The sequence below is a fragment of the Acanthochromis polyacanthus genome, chromosome 11 (genome assembly GCF_021347895.1).
Source record: "Acanthochromis polyacanthus isolate Apoly-LR-REF ecotype Palm Island chromosome 11, KAUST_Apoly_ChrSc, whole genome shotgun sequence".
NCBI lineage: Eukaryota > Metazoa > Chordata > Actinopteri > Pomacentridae > Acanthochromis > Acanthochromis polyacanthus.
Window position 1 is genome coordinate 25224487 of NC_067123.1, and position 21332 is coordinate 25245818.

Genomic DNA, 21332 nt, shown 5'->3' on the forward strand with positions numbered 1-21332 from the left:
AGTGCCGACACACCGGGAAACGTCCGCACACAAAGGCGCACGCAAAGACACACAAGCCATATCTCATCCCCTCTCCACATGTGTCACTCACATCATGGAGTCATTTCTGCTTCAATCACACGCTGAAACGCTTTAGATTTCCAATATGATGGCATGTGGCATTTAGCTAATCAATTTTTCATACTCGACACTGTATGAATATAATGAAGGCCAATATTTTCACAGCCACTCATATTGGTCTGTCATGCCGTTGGATATGTGTCTGCCTGTGTCATTGCTTGTGAGAGTCTCTGTTTTAGTTGGGGGTTAGAATCTCTTTGGGATATGAATTATCCCTCCCTAAAAACACAAACAAATGCAAGATGTATTTTTGGCCAAAGAGAGCTGTCAGACCTGATCTCCGTCGATGCCCGCTGTGTGCATCTGCCCATGATGCTGCTTGTTTTATATTCATGCATTTCTTATGCGTTTGCAAAACTTCTTCGGAACAGTTCGCTACCAAAATGACAGTGTATTCCTCAAATCGTGTGCTATAAAACCAGTTCACACAAGATGCAGCCTTGCATAACATTACTGTGGTTTTGCTTGTTGCCGAACCCCACATTAGTCTAAGCACTAAGTGACATCCATATTGCATGAGAATATTCCTGGGAAATGGTCAGACAAACACATATCCTTATGCACAAGCTTGCATGCATACAATCCACCCAAAAAATACATACAGAAACATGCATGCAGATTAACAGAATGCGTGCACACTAACACTGATTATAAAGTATGAGCTCATGAGTTCAGGCCTTGAGCCTGCTGCTCAGATAGCACCTTCTTCTCCTCTTGTAGTTTTATTAATTCATTGAATGGGAGCCGAGCTTCACAAGCTCCACAAATCATAATTTACTATGCACTGCACTAACAGCTGGAGTGTATCTCAAACAGAGTAGTTTCATTTCCCCCGCTGTCCTTTACATGACAACAAAGGCATCAGATCAGTTATTTTTGATTTTTTAAAGCGCACAAGAGAGAAGCACTGCAGATGGGCCGAATGACAAAGAGAAACTGCCTAAACTCAGCGTGCCTCTGATGTTCATCAGTTTGCTGAAAAGCTGGAGGTTAAATGAAGGAGAAGTAAATTATTGCCAGCTAGAGGAAAGAGCAAGTGGTTAGCAGAGGATTAAAAAAACCAGCATGTGGCATTTTACACAGTTTCACAGAGTATATTTAAATATGAAACTTCTTCACTTTTCTGTCTTTCAGTCTTTGGGTTAACCTTCTCTTCTCGTTCTGCTTCTTTTTACTGATTTTCTCTCCTCTCGTGCCCTGAGGTTATGGGCAGATTGCCAGCAGAGAGTGTGTTTGTGGGTCCCTGTAGAGAGTGTGTAAACTTGACCCCCAACCTACCCTTGAGAGATCCAGTCCATCAAATATGCATATGGTGGGAAGAGGCAGCCAAAGCATATATATATATATATATATATATATATATATATATATATATATATATATATATTCAGACAGTGAACTCTGCAACAGGCTCTTTCCTGCTCTCATCTGAATGAAATTTGTAGATAAACTCCAGAAATTGTATGCACCATTCCTCTAATTAACACTCCGTCTTAAATCTATAATCACGAAAGCTGATGCCTGAAGTTTCTTATTCTTGGTGCAGACTCACCAGATCGTGACACTCCTCCTCTGCTCATGCCCGCTGCCTTTTTATCTCACTTTTTTTCTAGCTTAGCATCAGCGATTTCCTTTATTTCACCCATGCAAGCTTCAAGCTGAGAGAAGGCTGCGCCTGATGAGACGGGTTCACACAAAATTTCACAGCCTCAAAGAGCAGGTGTGATGAAATGAGAATCTGCCTTACATTTGGGTAGCTTGCACTACAGTTTCAGTCTGTTTACCTGGAAGCATATGAGACAATGCAAGAGAGTCAAATGGGAGGGAAAAGCCTAAAATGCCATCCAAAGTCCTCACTCGGGGTGCAGCAGTACACTGTTTCAAAGGGGATTGTTATCCTTCAGCCAGGATGTATTAGCTGGCAGCTACGGATTCTGTCAGACACTATGAACTGGTATCCAGTGAGACAGATCTCATCTTGAGGTGCCTTGGCTGCCATTTGAAGGTATTTCTTTATAAGCTTGGACACAAATCCTGTCATAATGGGATCAATGAAACCCTCTCTTGAAGAGAAATCCACCCAAAATTGATGAATCTTTCACTGCTGAGCGTTCTTTTCTGACACCTCTTCCTCGGCAAAAAGTTTCCGAAGTTTAAACTGTGTAGGTGCACAATGAAAAGACCAAAGACTCTGGCTGCAGCACAACATCATACAATGTTGTAGCAACAAGAGATTCTGTGTTTTCAATCTAGAGGCTTAACACTCGAAAACCTCTTATGTCACTCTGTAAAGGTGAAACTGAAATAGACAGGCACTTTAAGTGAAATTGGAGGCACCAAAAAGTACATTAAAACACTTGGAATGTGTTACAGTATATGTGTTGTGCGTAAGAGTCTGTTGTGCAAGGGCTCTCTTTTAGTTTTGAAGTGCTGCATATTTATGCTTTCATCTGCACCCTCGAATTACACTCAGTAATGGATATGTAGCCTCCAGTAATATACAGATTTTGAGTGATTAATATGCAAGTCCATCTTCACACATATATGTGCACATTCTGTCCTAAACAAGAACTACATTCTGCCCCAAACAGTCCAAAGCAAACAAAAAATGATGGGGAGCAAGAGATGCATACTAATAAACACCCAACCAGAGGCTCGCAACCATGACAAGCAATGAATGATCCTCTGCATTTAAAGAGCTTAGAGGCAAGTGTTTGCTTGAAAAGAAGAACAACACAAGAGCAAATACTGGACAATACATCCTAAAAGCCAAGGAGCACATCGTTAGCTACATTAATTAGTTTGGGTTACGGGTTATGTTCATGATTGGCACATCCACTGTGTAGTGTTTTTACAAATGCAGTGTCATTAAATTTGGTGACGTTAGCTGAACCAACATGGCCTGAGACTGTGGCCTTGTCCAGACTGTTATCGATATTTTGTAATGAGCATTTTCCTCTACATTTGCACCTCTTATCGGCTGTAAATGGCATTTTGGGTCTCCTAAACAGTGTAGTGAGTGTATGCATGTGGACATGCTGCAGCAGTCCAATTGCGCATTCCCATTGTTGCTTTGTGTAATGAACATGTGCCTGACAAAACAACAATAACATAGAGATACAAGTTTCTTTTCTCTATTCTAGCAGTAACCATTACAAAATTACAACTTTCAAGGCATTGCTGCACCACTTCACAGGCATACGAAAGAGTCACTACATTACTTGGTCCAAAACATCTATAGTTTCTCAGAAATTATGAAATGACAATGTTTTTCTGCATTACTGGATGCGTTTGCTGTAGTGGTGTGTTTTGCTGGTATTTCCGGCAATACGGTGGATTTACCGACACGGAGTATGGTTCTGTAAAGCCAACTCGACCCAGAGCACTTTCAGGGTACAAATTTTATAGGAATGTCTGAGGTTGGATCAGATATAGTAGTTAGAGAGAGGGCTGTAGGTAATTGCCAAAGGGAATAGTGATTAATTTGCATATGATTGCTAATCAGTGGCCGAGGGTAAAACAACAGAACGAAAGGGTAACTGAATCAAGAAGTCTGGTGAACAATAGCAAAGGTGTGACAACAAAATGTAAGAGGCGCATTTGGCTGACAGCGGCACATAAAAGACAAAAGAATTGTGAACAACTGTTGGAAATGGAGTGACACGTGACAGTAAGTATATGGAGCAAAAGTTCTGGTATTTTCTTCATCACATTGTTGATGTAGACAGGCTCAGAATGCTTATTACACTGGTTGAAGCTGTTTGTGCGCTATGTATTGAGACAACTTTCTAGAACGGTGGTCATGTGGAGAGAATTTTTCTTATTTAAACAAAAGGGGAATTTATATCTAGCTAGAAAAATATCTGTAGACGTGTCGACAAGGCCACTGGTTAGTCAGCATTTTGAAAGCCTTTTCTCTTGTAACGCAATGTTGGGCAAGAAGCAGCATTACTGTTTTCAGAATCAAAGAGCTTTTCTGTTGAAAAAACTCATTGATCAGGTAGTGTGGTAGCGTCCACACGAGCTACATTTTCCCAAGCATTTTAAACGTCAGGAGAGCTTTCAGTGTGGTCTGAAAACAAAACCAAGGATCAGTACATGATGCCACCACCATGCTGACAGATGCTCCTCCACCAGCTAGCTACATAATCCGCAAGAGAGCAATGGAGGTTTGTTATGTTAGCCTGTATGCTGAATTTTATGTTAAGGGTAACGATGTTAGAGAACCTGCTACTCATTCAGGACAACAAGAGAGCAGAACTAATCAGGATGGAGACCTGTACGGCAGTTTTTCCAGGTCACTGAGAAGTATCTATCCCTGAAGTGAAGTACTTTTTTTCTCACCTGAAAGTAACCCTGAAAGAGGTTATGGGCAGTGGTGGTTCATGTGCACACACAAATATTCAGACTGCCCTAAAATGGCGCACAAGTTCCTGCCGTGGAAACAGCCTAATGAAGGAGTCACCAGTGAAGTCCCACTGTGTCAAAAACAAAGTATTTTGAGGAGTTAATCTGCCTCTGATATCATTGTAAGCTGCATGAGCCATGTGACAAAGGAAAACTTGGCAGGCGGTTGCAGCAGAAAATGAAGGAGAAGGCCTCGGTGAACAGTTAGTTATTCATTTAGAAAAACCTGAAAGACAAATGAGTCTGTGCAACTCTGCCAGTTGTTTGGAAGGATGTTTAAAACTAACAAATGACACTACAACTAATAGACAAAGTCTGAACTGAACTAAATGAGCATATCAGTCATGTGCAAAGACAAAGTGGAGTCACGGGAAAAGAAAACACGGTCAAAAAACCCAAACAGATAAAATATCCTTCTGCAAGATGAATAACTGACATTTTCAGGCCATGTGTGGCCTCATAATGCCCAGGATCAGATCTCAAAGGTCCCATTGAAATGATGAGTGAAACGAACAAACTCCTGTGTTTGAATGAGAGAGGTTCCTACAGTCGTGCATGGATGGCCACAGACACACATTCAAGTCCAGTGACATACTCATAGTCTTTAATTAGCACCGATACGTTGTTGTAAAGGGCAAAGCTGTCTTCTGGCTTTTGGGTATGACACTCCTCCGATAACCTTCCAGTTATCAGGAGAAGGAGGGGTGAGGAGATGAGGAAGAGAGGGAGAGATCATCAGCCATGCAAACACTAAAACAGCAGAGAAAGTGGTCAAAATGGCACTATTATATGCCGAATATGATTTTACAAGGCTGCTTTTGTCTGTTGAGTGTGTGTGTGGGGTTGTTCATTGGCTGGTAATGATTTGGCCGTTCACGCTTTGTCATCATGTCATATTGTGTGTGAGTCATCTCTGTGAGGGGATTTAGATGTGCTGGACAACACAGAGCAAAATAAAACCATCTCATTCTCCAATTTCTCTCTCTCTCATGCAGAAACCTGCCCAAAACCTAAAACAAAATTCCTCTCACCTGAGCTGAACTCCTAGAAACAGGCCTACATCTAAAAATGAAAGGATCGATGCCAATTGTGTTTAGAGCAGCTATCGTGGTGCAAAGAGAGAATGGCGGGGCATGTAATAGAGACGGAGAGCCGGTTAGGCAGCACAGAGATTCCGAGAAAATTGACTGTGTAGCAGTGCAACGCTGAGGGATTTTCAATGAGAAAAGAAAAAGAGTAAATTGACTTTAGATCAACTCATGGGTAGAGATTTGGCTGCGACTATGAACTATTTCCGTCAGATATTACCATACTTGAAATGATGATGATTTCTAATGCAAGCAGCATAGGTCTAGCGATACCCATCTTATACAGTAGACTCCACACACACATATACTTCCAGGTGTCAGTGGAGCATATACAGTAGGTGAACTGAAAGCTTGAAGCTCAATGAACCACGAGCCCTCCACTCTCTGTGCCCCTTGTTGGAACAGATGGCAACACCACCGACAGTCACACTCATCTATCATTCACTATTCATTTAGCCAGGCAGTGTATAGGTGTGTGTGTTTGTGTGTCCACGGTTCACTGTTAGGTGAAGTGACACCGAGGAGACTGGCTATCAAACAGGTCAAACTGAAGCTCGACTGTAGGATTTCAGGTAAGCCGCATTCTCTGAAATGCTCCCGTGAACGCTAAACCCCATTCTAAAAATACGCATGGGTCAAAAAGCTGCAGTACATCTGTTTGACAGAAAAAGACAAGAACATCCAAGGGGTTGAGCAAAATGAAAAAGAAAGACTGTTGGTAAAACATATCATGAGATGATGGATGCCATGTGTCAACTGTGACGGCTGTGAGCACTGCGGCACAGTGTCGGTGATGCCTGTCAAAACTCCTCCAGTATTCTCTCTGCACTCTCTACCCTTCCGAGGCACTGGAGGAAAGGAAGGGCAGATGTGTAGTTAGTGTTTCAACGCATCATCTCTCTCCATTGCTCTCTCTTTCCTTGTAGTCATTTCTGTGAGTATGGAGTGCCTCGGGCAAAAACGCTGAAACCATCTGCTCTGCTAAGTCTGCCTCTACATTCGGCTTTTGCTTATAGTTTCTCCAGCTCTCTCTTTGCTACCTTTGCCTTTCTGTCCATTCCCTTTCATAAAGCCCTGCGGTTTACCTCCCATCTTGCTCCAGTGATCGTAATTTGTGGTTTGTTTAGCTTGTCCAAAGTAGCTTGACCCTAAATTCAAAGCTTATAATAGCCAAATTAGGTTTTGTCAGCATTTCCTGCAATTTAAATATTTAAGCTCAATGTTATTTATTAATTTTACAAATAGCTAGAGCTGGAAGCAGTGCTGATTTTTACAGGAAGCTGTAAAGTCTTTTCACAGAATATGTTTCAGACATTATAGGTGCATGTTTCCATCTCCAACCCTACAAAACCTTTGTTTTGTCAACCTTCTGCTTACAGAAGCAAGTAGTAGTGAGCTTAAACATCTGGCCTCTGAGAAGATGGCAAACTCTGCAGTTCTTGTTTGGATGTCAGTGTAAAAAGACAACACAAGAGGCTGGTGGTTTTTTATGTCACATACCTTCTGTCAACCTAAAGAGAACAGCTGGTTACGTGTTCATACTAACAGGTCGGTGCAACAGAGGCCTTTGTGGTTTCTAACCTTCCTCAAGTGGTCTCCACTGGGTAACAACTTATTGTTATGTCTCCAGGTCAATAACCTTTTAGTCCACTAGAGGTTTGTGTTGCATTGACCCAAGTGACAGACCAAGAAAACCAGTGTAATGATGTAGGGCCTCTGCATATTCTTCAAGTTCTTGACCCTGTGTGGTACGACACAACACCTCTAAAGTTAGTGTTTTTACGCCTGTCGAGCTTTCCATTCATGCACTGCATTTTATAGACACAACAAATGTATAACTTTTAATTATCTATTGTTTTCTTAACAATAGGTGTTCTATTTCAGACACAGGCAGATTGTGCAGATAATGAAGTTGACATGAAAGTTGCTTGAAAACATGATTTCTGTTCGAGTTTGTTCTTGTGTAAGTAAACAAAGGAAAAATGATTTTATTCAACGGTTTAGCTGCTCTGATATTGTTACAGTGGTGCAAAAAATACTGATGGCTTTAAAAATCTAAATGAATGTGATTGCGACAGAAAAGTCACAAATAGGAGGAAAGAATATCCTGGGAGTTAGAAAAGTCCTTCAGGACATAAAGATAGCTTTAACAGTGTGGAACCATTCTCTGTTTTACTCTCTTTCTTGCATCTTTCACCTTTTATTAAAAAAAAGAAATCTGTTATTCAGCTACACTCACTTTGTATTTATTGTAATAGAAATCCAACGGGGCACAGTGTTTGATTCACCGCTCTCCAGTAAACTCTTTCTAAACGTGATGAAGTCAAATGACCCTGTGTTCCTCCCTTTCAACCAGTCTATTCATTAGCTAATTATAATAAATGGCTACTTAGCCAAATCAATTAGAAGACGAGCACTGCACCGCTAGCGTCCAGCTCTCTCCCTATGGATCATGGTATTGAGGCTCACAGAGGAGCTGACTGGATCCAGAGCTCTTCCTGGGTTAATACAGTTAGGTCTCCTTCCTTTGATTCCTAGAGATTTTTGGTTTTGAGCATTCATCAATTCGTAGATCAAAGGCTAAAGTAGTTAGTGTGAGGGTGACACACACACTTGCACAGAAAAGTGGCAATAATGAATTCGTCAAACAATACTGCATGCTGGGCTAGGAACAGTATCACAGGTTTCTGTCAACAAATGGGCAATATTTTGACAATGCTTCAAACCAATGAATTATTCTGTTTAAATCATGCTTTTATTATGACGCTGAAAGCCACCGCATGACCAGGGAGCACAAATCCGTATGCCCGTGTATTAAAATTTCAGATGAATCAAGGCAACAATACAAAGCATCCAGTGCAAAACAGCTCTAAATTTTTAAAATGTAAACACAGAACAAAAGCTGTGTGTGTGTGTGTGTGTGTGTGTGTGTGTGTGTGTGTGTGTGTGTGTGTGTGTGTGTGTGTGTGTGTGTGTGTGTGTGTGTGTGCATGTGCGTGTGTGTGCATGTGTGTGTGTACGTGAACTGCTTCAGAAAACTAAACAGTGGACAATGAGGCAAAATGTTCAGAACTGCGTAATACATTCATTCCATATTTAGCCTTCTGCAAGAAAAACAATGAACAGTGTCCTTTTTTTCCATGTCCAGCATTTTACATACATACATATTATGTATCACTTCAGTGGTTCACAGAAATGAAGAAGCCACTCACGCTGGCCGTTGTCCAGTATATCATCCATGTCTACCACAAATCATAGCAGGTTTTATTTCCTTGTTTTGGATTGAATGTTCTTGATATTGCATTTGTTAAAGTAACATGTAACTTTATCTAATATAAAATTTGTATATCATCACTCAAAGTTTATGATGCCACATGATTTGGGACGTAGCCCCACAGAATGGAGGACTGGCTAGACCAGGGATCATTGGTCAGGGCAACCACACCCTCCATGTGCACCCCAATGTCCAATCAGTCTGTGTAGTTTAGGTGTATGTGGTGTGGGACACGAGGCTGTATGTGGTTTTAGGCTGCAAAGTCCATTTTACAAGAGCAACCACTGGCACCCTCTAGCAACAAGAGGGTCCAGGTGGCCACAGATAAGCACACCCCGAGAGACCTGCACAGTGGCCATGCAGGGAGGGTAAAAGGCCTCCATTATCAGGAGATATGATAGGATAACAAACGCAAGTAAGAAGCTTAGGGTTTGTTTCAAACCCAAAGTTAGCATTTTAGTTATGCAATTTCATGGGAGTTTGCATCTCAAGCACTTAAGTGAATCAACAAACCTTCTATTGAACTCAGTATTCATATCCGGACATGTTTTGTGAGAAGCAAAGGAAGATGTGACTTTTTGTTAGCTTGCATTTCCTTGGACCACCATTAAAAGTTCACATGTTAGTTCAGATTGGATGTTCATCTTCACAACTCTGAGGTCGAAGTACATGTGATGGACACAACTGTGACATCTGTCTGTCTCACACCTACTCCGTCCTGTCGCGTTACCAGGTGAGAAGAGACTGAGTCTCAGTGGTCTCTGTCCGTCTCTCACTGTCTCTCCCTCTTGGTCACACCTTTTTATTTCTTTCCTTCCTACTGTCACTTTCTTTCCCCCCCTTAACAGACTAACAGGAAACTATGTAGTCAGAAAAGAGATAAAGCCGAGGTCTGGCAAATCTACAACAGATGGATGAAGATGACAGAGGCCCTTCTTCTGAACCACTCAGGTTTATCTGTGGATCTTTTGTCAAGCCAGTGTGATCCGCTGGTGGGATGAGCCGCTATTATCACTGAGAACTGGCTTAACTAGATGATCACAGCTCTATTTTTAAAGTTTATAGGAAGAAAGCTATAACCTGCATGATGTAATGCTAAAACAAGTGCTCTCCGATGACTGTAATCTGAAGCACAATATGCAAAAGGTCACACAGAGCATTAGAAATGCATCGTGGGTTTTATGTAAGGTTTCAAATAGTCTGTAAATGGCAGCAGTGTCAAAATGTGACAAATGATAAGCACTTTTGTTTCCTCTGTTGCTACACTGCACATCTCTGTCCAGATAGAGCACAATCTGTTTTCCCAACTGAACAAACAGGCCAAACCACTGCACATAAAACACACACGTGCGGAAATAGGCACGCGCATGGACAAAACTCGGGCATAAACGCACGCGTACATGCAAAAGCACATCATGCACGTACTAGATAAACAGGGCAAAGAGAAGTGAAACTACTCGCGCACAGTCCAAACTGTGGCAGGGGAGCAGTAGCAGGCGCAGATTGGTAATAAAACTTTCCCTTAGTCAATGGAGTCTGTGAGAGTGTGTTTGTGCATGCGTGTACTATTTGCTGCTCTCAGCGGCGTGGGAGGTCTGATTTGTAGCAGTAATATCGACAGGCAAGGCCTTGGAATGAGGTCTTTCCTTCAGGGAGCCCTCCTACCCTTTTGTGCCTGTGCAGAAATGCTCACACAAAAACACATGCATACAACAACTAGGTTTGTATAAATATGCTACAGACATTTCCACAGATGCCATCTAGTGTCTAACATCTAACCTTAACAGTACTCTTATCTGTGTGCAAAACTTCAGCTTAAAGAACTGAATGTGAACATTTAAAACTGTGCCATTTGTAATATTTTCGTTGTTACAATCAATTTTGATGCACTTTGACATCCAATTGCTCTTGCTGACATTTTGCAAGCCATCTTGCTCGTGTTAATATTTAGGAGAACAGAGGCCCAAAAGTACAAAGATGGAGCAAGTTATTGTAGATTATTAGTTACCTGAGGGTCACCTGAGGATCCAGGGTTATGCAACTTCTCTCTTGCAAATTGATTCACAAACAAGGAACAATTACAGACATTAGTGACAGAGAGGTACACGTTTTCAACTCTAATGAACTGCGTAAACATATTTTTGGGCTTGCAACCAAGCTAATAACTGACACTTAGCAACCTCGCTAGGTTGGAGAGATTTTATCCTCCTTCGATAACTCTTTACTGACAGGAGGCAATTAGCAGCACAGTATGGAGAAAGCAGGGAGAAGCATAGTGAGTTATTGTGACTCGGGCTGAAATGATTTCTTGAGAAATTCAAGTTATTTGATTACTAAAATGCTTCGAGGCTTCTATTTAATCCTCTCTATGTTATTTAAAGCACACAATGCACGATGCAGCGTGGATGTCTGCCCGTGTTTTGCCCAGAATGTTATTTCTGTTACACAGTACGATCACTTCCACTTTTGGTGCTGTAATGTGCATGCCAAGTGTGTAATGGAAAATGGAGAGAGACAGATGATTACTCAATGAATCTGCAGAATAATCAATGGGATACTTGATCATTAAAATAATTGATAGTTGTACCCTGAATTGTGACTGACTAACCAACCAGCTAACTACTGTCAATAGAAAGTAGCTAAATACTGCTGAAAAAACCCGCCAAATGTAGCTAGACAATGCTAATTAGAGTATTCATGGCATCACTGTGTAACATTTGCATCATCAGCCCTTTACATCCATTTTCATCTCTTCTACTCTTTGAACTCATATATACTGTATTGTAACACAACAAATATGTTGTCTCCAATCTCATTATACACTGTATAATGACAATAAAGCATATTCTATTCTACGCCCTACTTACATATTTTTCAATTTCTGGTGTCAGACAATGAGGCCCATCTCACAAATGTTGCATTTCTATACAATGAAATTGTATAAATGTTTTGATGGGACTCATTTCATGCTGGGTTATGTTTGTTTTTAAAGAGCATGTAAAAACGACATCTTTCTTATTTATTTCATTGATCTTAAATGTAAAAACACATTTCAAATCAACACATCCTTCTCGTTTATTTCATTGCTTTACTGTCACTCCTTTTCAGCTAACCCGTCATATATTACAGCAACACTCACCACCCAGGTCACAAAGAAAAGGAAGGAGAAGCTTAAAACCTGCTGAGGAAGTATATTTTAGCCCAAAGCATGATATTTTCCTAAGCCTAATATAGTATTTATGGTGCCTGAACTCAACCAAGCTTCTAACAAGTAGCTATGATTCTGAAAATGTTAACCAAAATGCGCTATTTTTCTCAACCTAGTCAAGCAGCAAGCATAAATTAAAAATAAACAATTAGCAAAAAGGAAACTTAGGTCTAAGACTGATGGTCTCATGGGGGTTCCATGCTCTGATTTCCTGGTTGAAAGTCCTGGACTTACGGTGTCATTTTTAAGTCCTTCCTCCTGACACTGTGTGACTCCTTGGAAGCATGTTAATCTTTTCCTTTAAGGGGAAAAATTAGTTTCTTTCAATACATAAACGAGGATGTAGTTTAGTTGTATAGAAACATCCCTCTTTAGAGACAGGTTTGCAGAGAACAGACTGAAAAAGAAGTAGCAGGACTACATGTTAACTAACAGGCACTTTATAGCCGATCCAAACTGCTGTTCTGCACTGTTGAAATCCTGATTTTGTAACTGCAATGGGATCTGACAAAATCCCCACAGATGTTAAAAAACAATGTCTGTGTCTTGAATTATATGTAAAATGATTGCCCAGAGAGAAGGTAAGATCATTTTTTGGTCTCAAACAGTGTTTGAGACCAAAAAATTTATGCATTTATGTGCCGAGTAGACACAGAGAGAGTTGTGCCTGTGGTGGAAATAAAGACCTTGCACTTGCTGAGAAGACTTGGCAACTTTATTCTACAGGGAGTTCCTAAGGTTTATCCAAAAAAATAGTTGCGCTTTGGAAAAAAGTTGCTCAATATTGTGACGAAGTGGCTATGCTGGCCACTATGGCAAAAGCTAGAACGTTCACCAATTAGCCCTGAGATTAGCCACTATCACCAACCCCAAAAACCCAACATCTGGTGATGACAAAATTGTGCACCTTTCTAATGTGGTTTGGCCTCACCTTTCACGTAGTCTTTAATTCCAATTTAACCTTTAAATCCTACCCTGAGAAAACTGTCATTTTGTAATCAATAGCACAAAGCTGCCAGGAATGAAACACTAAACATACACATCAAGAAGCTCAGCATCGAACACAAGGACACCTTTCTCACTCAAGCTTGCAACAACAAACGCAACCCTAGAAAAACAAGGGAAACTGACAATCAGAGAGGAACACATCTCCAGCTGCAGCACCTTGTAAATCGGAGGGAGCTCGGAGGGCGATGCACTCTCTCTGCAGTTGTCCACACTTCTCTCACACCTTGTTCCTCTGCTGACACATTGGCCAATTAAACTTCTAAGCTCTGACACTCAAACTGCCTGCTTTTAGGACTATCTGGGGTATTCTGCAGCCCGTGTGTGCGTGTGTGCACACGCTCAGGATATAACATCCTGGCATTTATGTCAGGCAATAGATGGACTCCTGTTTGCCTCTGAAGCTGCAGAACTTTTAAAAGGCATGAGACAGCAAAAACACAGCACTCTTCCCGAGCCCTGTGCAGTATGGCATAAGATAGACCTCAAAGAGGGCTTTTCATAGCTTCTGTCTTTGTCTCCTCTGGAATCGCTTTAAAACATATTGAGCTGTTTGTTGTCCACATATCAAGTGTTGTCCATGAAGCTCAGCCAATCTACAGACAGAAAATAAAGTGCTTTTCGTGTTGCCAAATGGCTCATCCTCAACCACAATCAAGCTGGGGAAGAAAATGGAAAGTCACCTTCAGCTAAAAATGGAGAACAAGTGAGCGTGGTTGAAGATTTGGGGACGTTTGGGAAACACAGTCTCAGTATTTTACCCTTCAATTTAGAAAACTTTGCCAAAGCCTTGAAAAAACAGCTTGAAACTTGAATAAGTGCTTTTTTTGCTAACTATTGTGCATCGTGTCAGTATTGTTGTTGTTAATTCAGGTTCATCAGCATCCTGTGGCTTTGGCTGAAAATTGTAGGACACACTGATGAGGCTGTCCCTGTGCTTTAACACACCCAGGATCCATAGCTAGGTTTAATCAAAGCAATAGTTAACACTAACTTACACCAGTGTTACCACAGTACATTGTCCCTGCATATATATTCTATTCCACTCACATTTATGCCAAACTCTCAGGGGTCAAACACTCAGGTATGATTTTCAATCAATCATTTTTCACTTCAGTGTGATGGCATACAAAGCACTTCCTACGAAATCACAGAATTTCCAGGTGGCTAGTTAAGGCTGATTGACAGGCCTGTTTCATTTTCCTTTCAGATGAAAAAAAAAAAAAAAAACGCAAAAAGAGATGAAAAGGCCAGAAGATCTCAGAGCATTTCAAAAGCAAGGACACCATCAAAGATTCAGTTCACGTGATGAATCCTGTCCAATGCCGAGCCTCAAAGATCGCAATAAAGGCGGTAAATGATTGTCACATGGTGGCAGAGCATTTCTTCAGGTTATCTGAAACACGGTGAACATCTGCAGCAGGTGTAGGTCTGTGTGAGTGTGTCTGACGTTGAATATGCACGTGCGGAGGATGTGTGTATGAGAGTGACCGCATGAGCGCATACCATCCACACAGGATTATAGAAACACTGGATTATTTCCTCTGCGCCTCGAAGAAGCTGCTTTAAATCCCTAAATGAACAGTCAAGGAGAGGACAGCAGCTTGAAAAGACGTGGAGATGAAATGGGTTCTTCTGAGTCATTCTGGGTATTTTCTGGTAATACAGTTGCAACAAAACTGACCTCCAGTTTTCAGAACAGAGAAGCTTTGTGGAATAAATCAGCCGTTAAAAATTCACAAATCCACAGTGTGTATTTGCCAGTATTTGTTTTGGGTGACAGCACATTTTTTTGTTGAATAAAGAGTCTGTCTATGTGTGTTTGTGCACACATGAAAGAAAGATGTGTGTATATAAATGAAGGCGCGGCACCGACTGTGTGGGCCCTGACACCCAGCAGTAAACAGCTGAAGAAAAACCTAGACGGCTGAGCCCATCAGCCTTTTAGACTGTTGATAAAGGACAGACCTTCCTTCAGAACACAAGAGCAAGAAGACTTTAAGCCTGTGTCCCTCTCCTTCCTCTCTGTCGTTTTCTTAGTACCATCTTCTTTGCCCTTCTGCGATGGCATCTGTCACCAGCTGGGAAGGAGAAAGAAGATGAGGGAAGAGGTGGAGGCTACAGGTGTAACGTTATACAAAATTCACACTTTCAAATGTTTTTGGTGCAGAAGAGAAAATACAATAAATGTTATTTAGAAAAATGCAATAATTCAAAAGGGTCTTTTTACTGTTAACAGTTAATGCACTCAAATGTTGGCACAACAGGAGCAAACATACAACATGAACAATAACACCATTATGAAAAATGCTTTGGGAATCCACACTCTGACCTGTATGCTCTCATGCATCATTGAGCGATATGTTCAAATTATCCAACCAGCCACCATCAGTCCAACAAGCAGTGATTGCTAATATATACACAGAGGACTCTGATGTTATTTGCGAAAGAATCAGATGGTGTCAGATCAGTGTCCCCAATACTCTGATGTATCTGTAGCAACCAGCCACAATAACAGCATTAATCTCAACATGTTAGCTGTCAATTTTTTAAACTATTTGTGTAAAATTATATTTTATTTTGCATCTACTCTCTCTTGTGCAGCTCTTCCTCTTCAACTTGAATGAAAGAATCGGTCTGCCATTTAAGTCTGCACAAACTTTTCAAATCAGACACAATCAAGTTAACTCGGAAAAATTAGTCTATCAGTTCTTGAGACAACACCGTCAATCTCAGAGACCCAAACCCTAAATTAAGTTAATACAAGCATATAAGGTGCTGGAGAGGAGGAGACGAATGGGGGAAGGACCTGCAGCAAAGGGGTATGAGCTGGATTCAAAGCCATGTCCACTGGGGACTATGGCTGAAATGTTGTAATATTGCCTGAACTAAGTCATTTTCTGGGGCAGTGATCATGGTACACAACGTTTATCTCTTAAGGTGAAATTTGAGCCCATCTACACTCTAGGCCGATGACACCGACTTAATCAGCTACATGCTGCTAACTTGCTTCTCACAGATATGCAACTTAAACTACTAGTTCCTGTTAGGGTGTGCTTTGAAATGTGATTTAGAGGGTAATTATTTATTACCTTAAATTTTCAAGGAAGCAGGACATTGAATTAACATAATTAAAAAAAACTACTAGCCCCCAAAAATGAACCAGTAATGGACTGTGCCAGTATTTGTCCAATTACCCAACACTACAGCCTTTCTTCTTTTTTGTCAGTACAGAAGACATAGCCATCCTGTTTGACTAACTTTTATTGGAACTATCCCTGGACAAAGCCAGGGGGTATTCATTCTGGTTGTGCAGGAAGTTTGAACGAAACGTGTAGTGTGAGCTGATTGTACATCATAACGAAAAATGAATAATATCTGCCCACCTTTTGAGGCTAACCCTCCTAATGTGTTACAGCTGATTGGCAACAACTGGTTTAAGCAATCTTAAAAGATGTAAAAAAAAAAAAAAAAAAAGACTTGAATAAAGGAATCGTTCAGTAAGTCAGGTAAACATTCAAACATTCAAGTCTTAACTAAGGGAAAACCACATAATGAGGCAAAAATATCAATAGAGAGCGTGTAAAGCTCTCTCAAAGTCATACACAAGGAACACATGGAGAAAAGAAATGACAGAAATGCTTTATGAGAAAGAATATATAGATAAACTGACAACTGATTGATGGGGCTTGATACAGTGAGGGCACTGACTGGATATTGAGCCACAGGTGATGCAGGGAGCTGGCAGGTAAGAACATAAAGGCAGGAAGCCAAGCAGGACACATCAGATGTGAGATTAAGAAAAAAAACAAGACAATAAAATTGAATTTCCGGGACTGTGAGTATGTGGACGTAAAAAGGCTATTGTGATGGTAATTTTTTTTTTGGATCTCGGGGAATACAAAACAGAAGAGCCATACCAATGCAAACACACAGCTCTAATAGAGACAGGCGGCAGATGTGAGGAGAGAGGAACGAGGGACGGAGAAAGTGGGAGAATAATTGAGAATAGATTTACAGGTAGTGTTGAGAGTACATCCAAGAAACTACAAAGAGATGGGAGGATAAATGGATGGGTGGATGAAAACAATAAAACTGCAGGCCGCCAAAACACAGATGAATGCGGGCATAATAGAGGGAGAAATATTGAAGGCATGAGGCAAGATGTGTGTGTTTCTGTGTGTGCGTGTGTGTACGTGTGTGTGTGAGTGTGGGATCTGGCGAGCGCTGCTTTTGGCCTTCATTGGGGAGCTGATAAATCCACAGCCATTTGACTCCTGCCAGACACCCCCCACCCCAACACACACACACTACATCTCCATCTGTTTGACTTGTGCCAGTTGCCCTCTTTCAATTACCCAGCATGCTTTGCACTCTGAGAGAAATGAGCCTATTCAGTGAGTGCTGTGAAAGAGAGACAGATGGACAAACATAAAATACAGATAAAGACTTTAGGAAGAGATGACTGCTGCTAAAATTATCTTCTTTGTCACCCGAGTTTCAGACTTCAGTTAGCATGTAACTTTTGATAGGCTCTTCATATTGTGCGAGTAAGCATTATTTCAAAAATTAGTAAAGCATGTTGTTATTCAAACACTAAAACTGATTCAATTCAATTTCATATGTATAGCACAGATTCATAACATATGTCACCCCGCAATGCTTAATATAGTAAGGTACAGACCTTACGAATTATCACGAAAGAACAGAAAACCCAACAGTTCAACTTTGCCTTTGGATTACCTTTTAGCGGAGGGAAGGATGATAGGAAGGAACGGGGGGGAAAAAACTAGAATAGAGAGAGGGAAACAAATAACTGACAGAACCAGGCCCATCTACCTCGACACAGATATTAATTGATTTCATTTGGTATCCAACAGGATCATTTAAAAATTCGGTGTTTGAACTAACAGAAAAAAAGTGACGTCATGCTCGAAAGGGATGCAGCAAAATTCATCATCACAAAAAATGTGACTTGAGAGTTTTAGTGTCGTAGTTACTGAATGTTAACTCACTGAATAAATGAGCTAGCTAGCTGGACACACTCTGTCACTATTTAGTTACAGCAGCTCTTTATCCATAACCTGGCAATAGCCAGATTAATAATTGTGTAGTACTTGATAGTACTCCACAATATCAATCTGGGACCGCTCCATGTAAATCCGTTCGGAGGAAAGAGGCACAGATTGGACAATGCAACAACATGTCCCGCCTCTGGCAGGTTTGTTTTTAGCCAATCGTGGGATCTTCACAACGAGCGGAGCCAATTGGTAGATTAAACTCTTATCAAAACCCGTTGGTAAAGAAGCACAAACATCTTTACCATCCAGAAATGCGCAAAGAGCCTCTCGTTGTTCTTCCTTCAAAGAAGCGATACGAGATTCGGCTAAAACTGACTTAATAGCAGCATCTACACAATCGTTGTCCTCCGTTGCCATGTTTGTTTTGATCTACTGGCGCTTGGTGTCGTCTAGAGTGCTGTCGTCTTCACACCCGGATATCCCGCCCCGCACACGAATACTGCTGCGTGATTGGCCCGTGCCAACTTGGCTCTGTCCGAACAGTGAAAGCGGGAGCGGTACAAGATGCTTTCTTGAGAGATTTGTGAACTCACAAATAGCGCGAGAAATCAACTTGCTGGCAAGGTTACTTTATCCAAGCTGTTATCCTATACTGTCTCAAAGCATGATTACCATATTTTAAGGGTCAGCTGATTGTTTGGCTTTTTGTTCAGTACAGTAAGGTCAGCTGCTAGTCAGCGGCTAATAATGTGTGTACCATATTCGTCAGTGTTGAAGTTAAGGTTAAAAATATGGATGCTCTTCTGAGAAAATCCACTCATTGGGGTAGAAGCAAAGGAAGTGAAAAGAATCCAGTCAAATATTTAGTTGTTTTAAATGCTGGGCCTTATCTAAAAGTTTCAAACAGGCTCCTGTACACTGTCAAACCTGCAAGAATATTTGCATGTGAGGTTTCCCTGCTTGACCTACATCTGGCAAATGGTTTGTAGTGGCTGCAACTCCACAACCAATCACATTCTCAAAGCCCAAAACCTAATTCTATTGAATGACCCAAAATTCCTTCCATTAGATAAGATGTGAATGCATATGAAATGGGTTCCACTGCCCACATGTCGATTAACCTGCAGGCGGACATTTAAACAGTATGTCAAAAAAAGAGTGTTGTGTTGTGTCATCAAGATGTTGGACATGTAGGAATGTAGTCGGATCCGTTTTTTTTTTCTTTTTGACTAATGTCACATTTTTCCTCACTGTGGGCTTATTTTTCTACTGCAATATAAAATGCTGCACCTCTATGGAAACAGTACACCCATGTCTACAAGTAGAGAGAGATGATAAATGGGTTTGGTTTTGTGCAGTATTAGTTCTGCTCAAATGTTCCTGATTTCTTCTTAAATGACAAAGATGAGTCACTCATAGCTTCATGGCTGCCCCGAGGAGCACAGATTTTCTTGTTTTTTGTCAGAATATGGTTTGAATGAGACATGTCGAATAAAGTTAATAAAATATATTGATTGTAGATTAGATTTGGATGATTCCTTCAACAAAACAGTACATCACGGATGATTAGTTCACGAAACATTGGAACAAAATTTTTTAATGCTTTCTGTTTTTACTCTTTCTTTCTACGGCACAAGGTGTAATTTTGGCCAGTTTTGAAAGAGATAATGTGCCTTTCACACCAGTGGATCGGTTTGGGGTTCAGAGGATTAATAAAAAATATGAAGGGTGCATTTGACTGCCATTATACAATGCTTTATAATTTCCTGTATGTTATTGGAAATTGTCATTCAGCAGAACAATATTTGGGATTCATAGATTCAGTTGCGTAGTTACAGCCAGTCCCTATTTAGGATGGCGTTCCATTGTAAAAATATCATTTGCCTGATGAAGGTGAAGCACCAAAACATTCCGAATAGATGTATTTTTGCAAGTTAGACCTTGTAAGCAGGTCTTTTTCGCATGCTTGTGCCTCCCCTACACATCTGTCTCGCCATGTACGAATAATTCCTTGGTCTGAAATCAGCAACTATCTTTTAAGAAAAGGTAGATAAGATTTGCCTTTGCTTCAAGCAGGAGGTCACAGTTCTAATTTGACATTTATCACCTTCCTTATGGACACAGGTGTAGGAAGAGGCGTGAAGCACATTTGCTGTGGGCATCTCTTTTCGCAGTAGATTACCTGAACACCTAAACCTGTCATGAGCGTGCATTTCACACAACCGCTCAGTCAGAGCCATTATAGCTTAATATGTTCGCTTGTTCGTCCATCAAAGCAGCCACATTTCAATTACATTGCATTTTGCATGACAACTTGTTAAATTTGCATAATTATGCTGCATAGCTCCAAACTGGTCAAGCCAATTTGTCACCTGAAAAACCGAAGGTATTGTGTCTGTCTGTCAGCTGCTCGTGTGCATTACAGTGAATTCATTGCCTCATTATACACATACTGTTAGAGGGGCTAATGAAATGCTGCTATATCTGTTAGATCGGCTCCCTGGTAACGGACGAATGCTGCCCTGTCAATCAAATGGGGAGAACTAAACAATAAGGCCTCGTTCCAGGTGATTTGTGAGTAAAGGAAAGTCCAAGATTACAGACGATTCTGCCTGAAGCCAAACATTCCAAGCATCTTAAATTCCTCTATCATATCACACCTATCTAACAAGGTGATGAGAGTTAAATGCCTTGAGTGAGCTCTCTGTGATAGTTACATGCCCTCACAGGTGTGATAGCGCGCCGCACTGCTTTAAGCCGGTTGCTTAGAACAGCATGAATTCAAAGATTCAACACCCTGTGTGGTCAGCAACGTAAACCCCAATAAATCCTTTTTGGTCATTAAGACATTCCTTGGAGAATAGGGCCTAAAGTTGCACCACTCCTTAGTTGTTCCTGTGTGGAGTTTGGGAGTGTTGATTAACGTGCAGCGGCTTCCATTCTGCTGACTCCTTCAGGGACCAGCTCTTCTCCCCCCCCTCGTTTAAACAGGAGGACAGCAGATAAAGGGCTCCACTTGGTCAAACAGTGCCGAAGAGCGTGAGATGGGCTAATGAGAGCTGTGTGGCCCAGGCCTCCGGAGTGGAGTGCTTGGGTGTGTGTGTGCGAAAGACAGAAAGTCTCGAAATTTTGGCTGGTTTACAGATAAGTCCGTGAAACTAATAGGGCAGTAGCAGTGAGGAACAAATCACACACACACAACCACACAG

At 41.1% G+C, this 21332-nt stretch overlaps 1 protein-coding gene across 4 annotated transcripts in view; it reads right to left on the reverse strand.

The window, feature by feature from the left end:
* Positions 1–21332, reverse strand: part of dlgap3 (discs, large (Drosophila) homolog-associated protein 3) — a 153560-nt gene that overhangs the window by 93502 nt on the left and 38726 nt on the right. For 2 of the 4 annotated variants that reach the window (XM_051956240.1, XM_051956241.1), the window contains exon 2: positions 15071–15183. The exons of the other annotated variants lie outside the window; for them this stretch is intronic. The gene's annotated coding sequence lies outside the window, so the exon portion shown is untranslated. The remainder of the gene's footprint in view (positions 1–15070; positions 15184–21332) is intronic. 4 annotated transcript variants of the gene reach the window in all.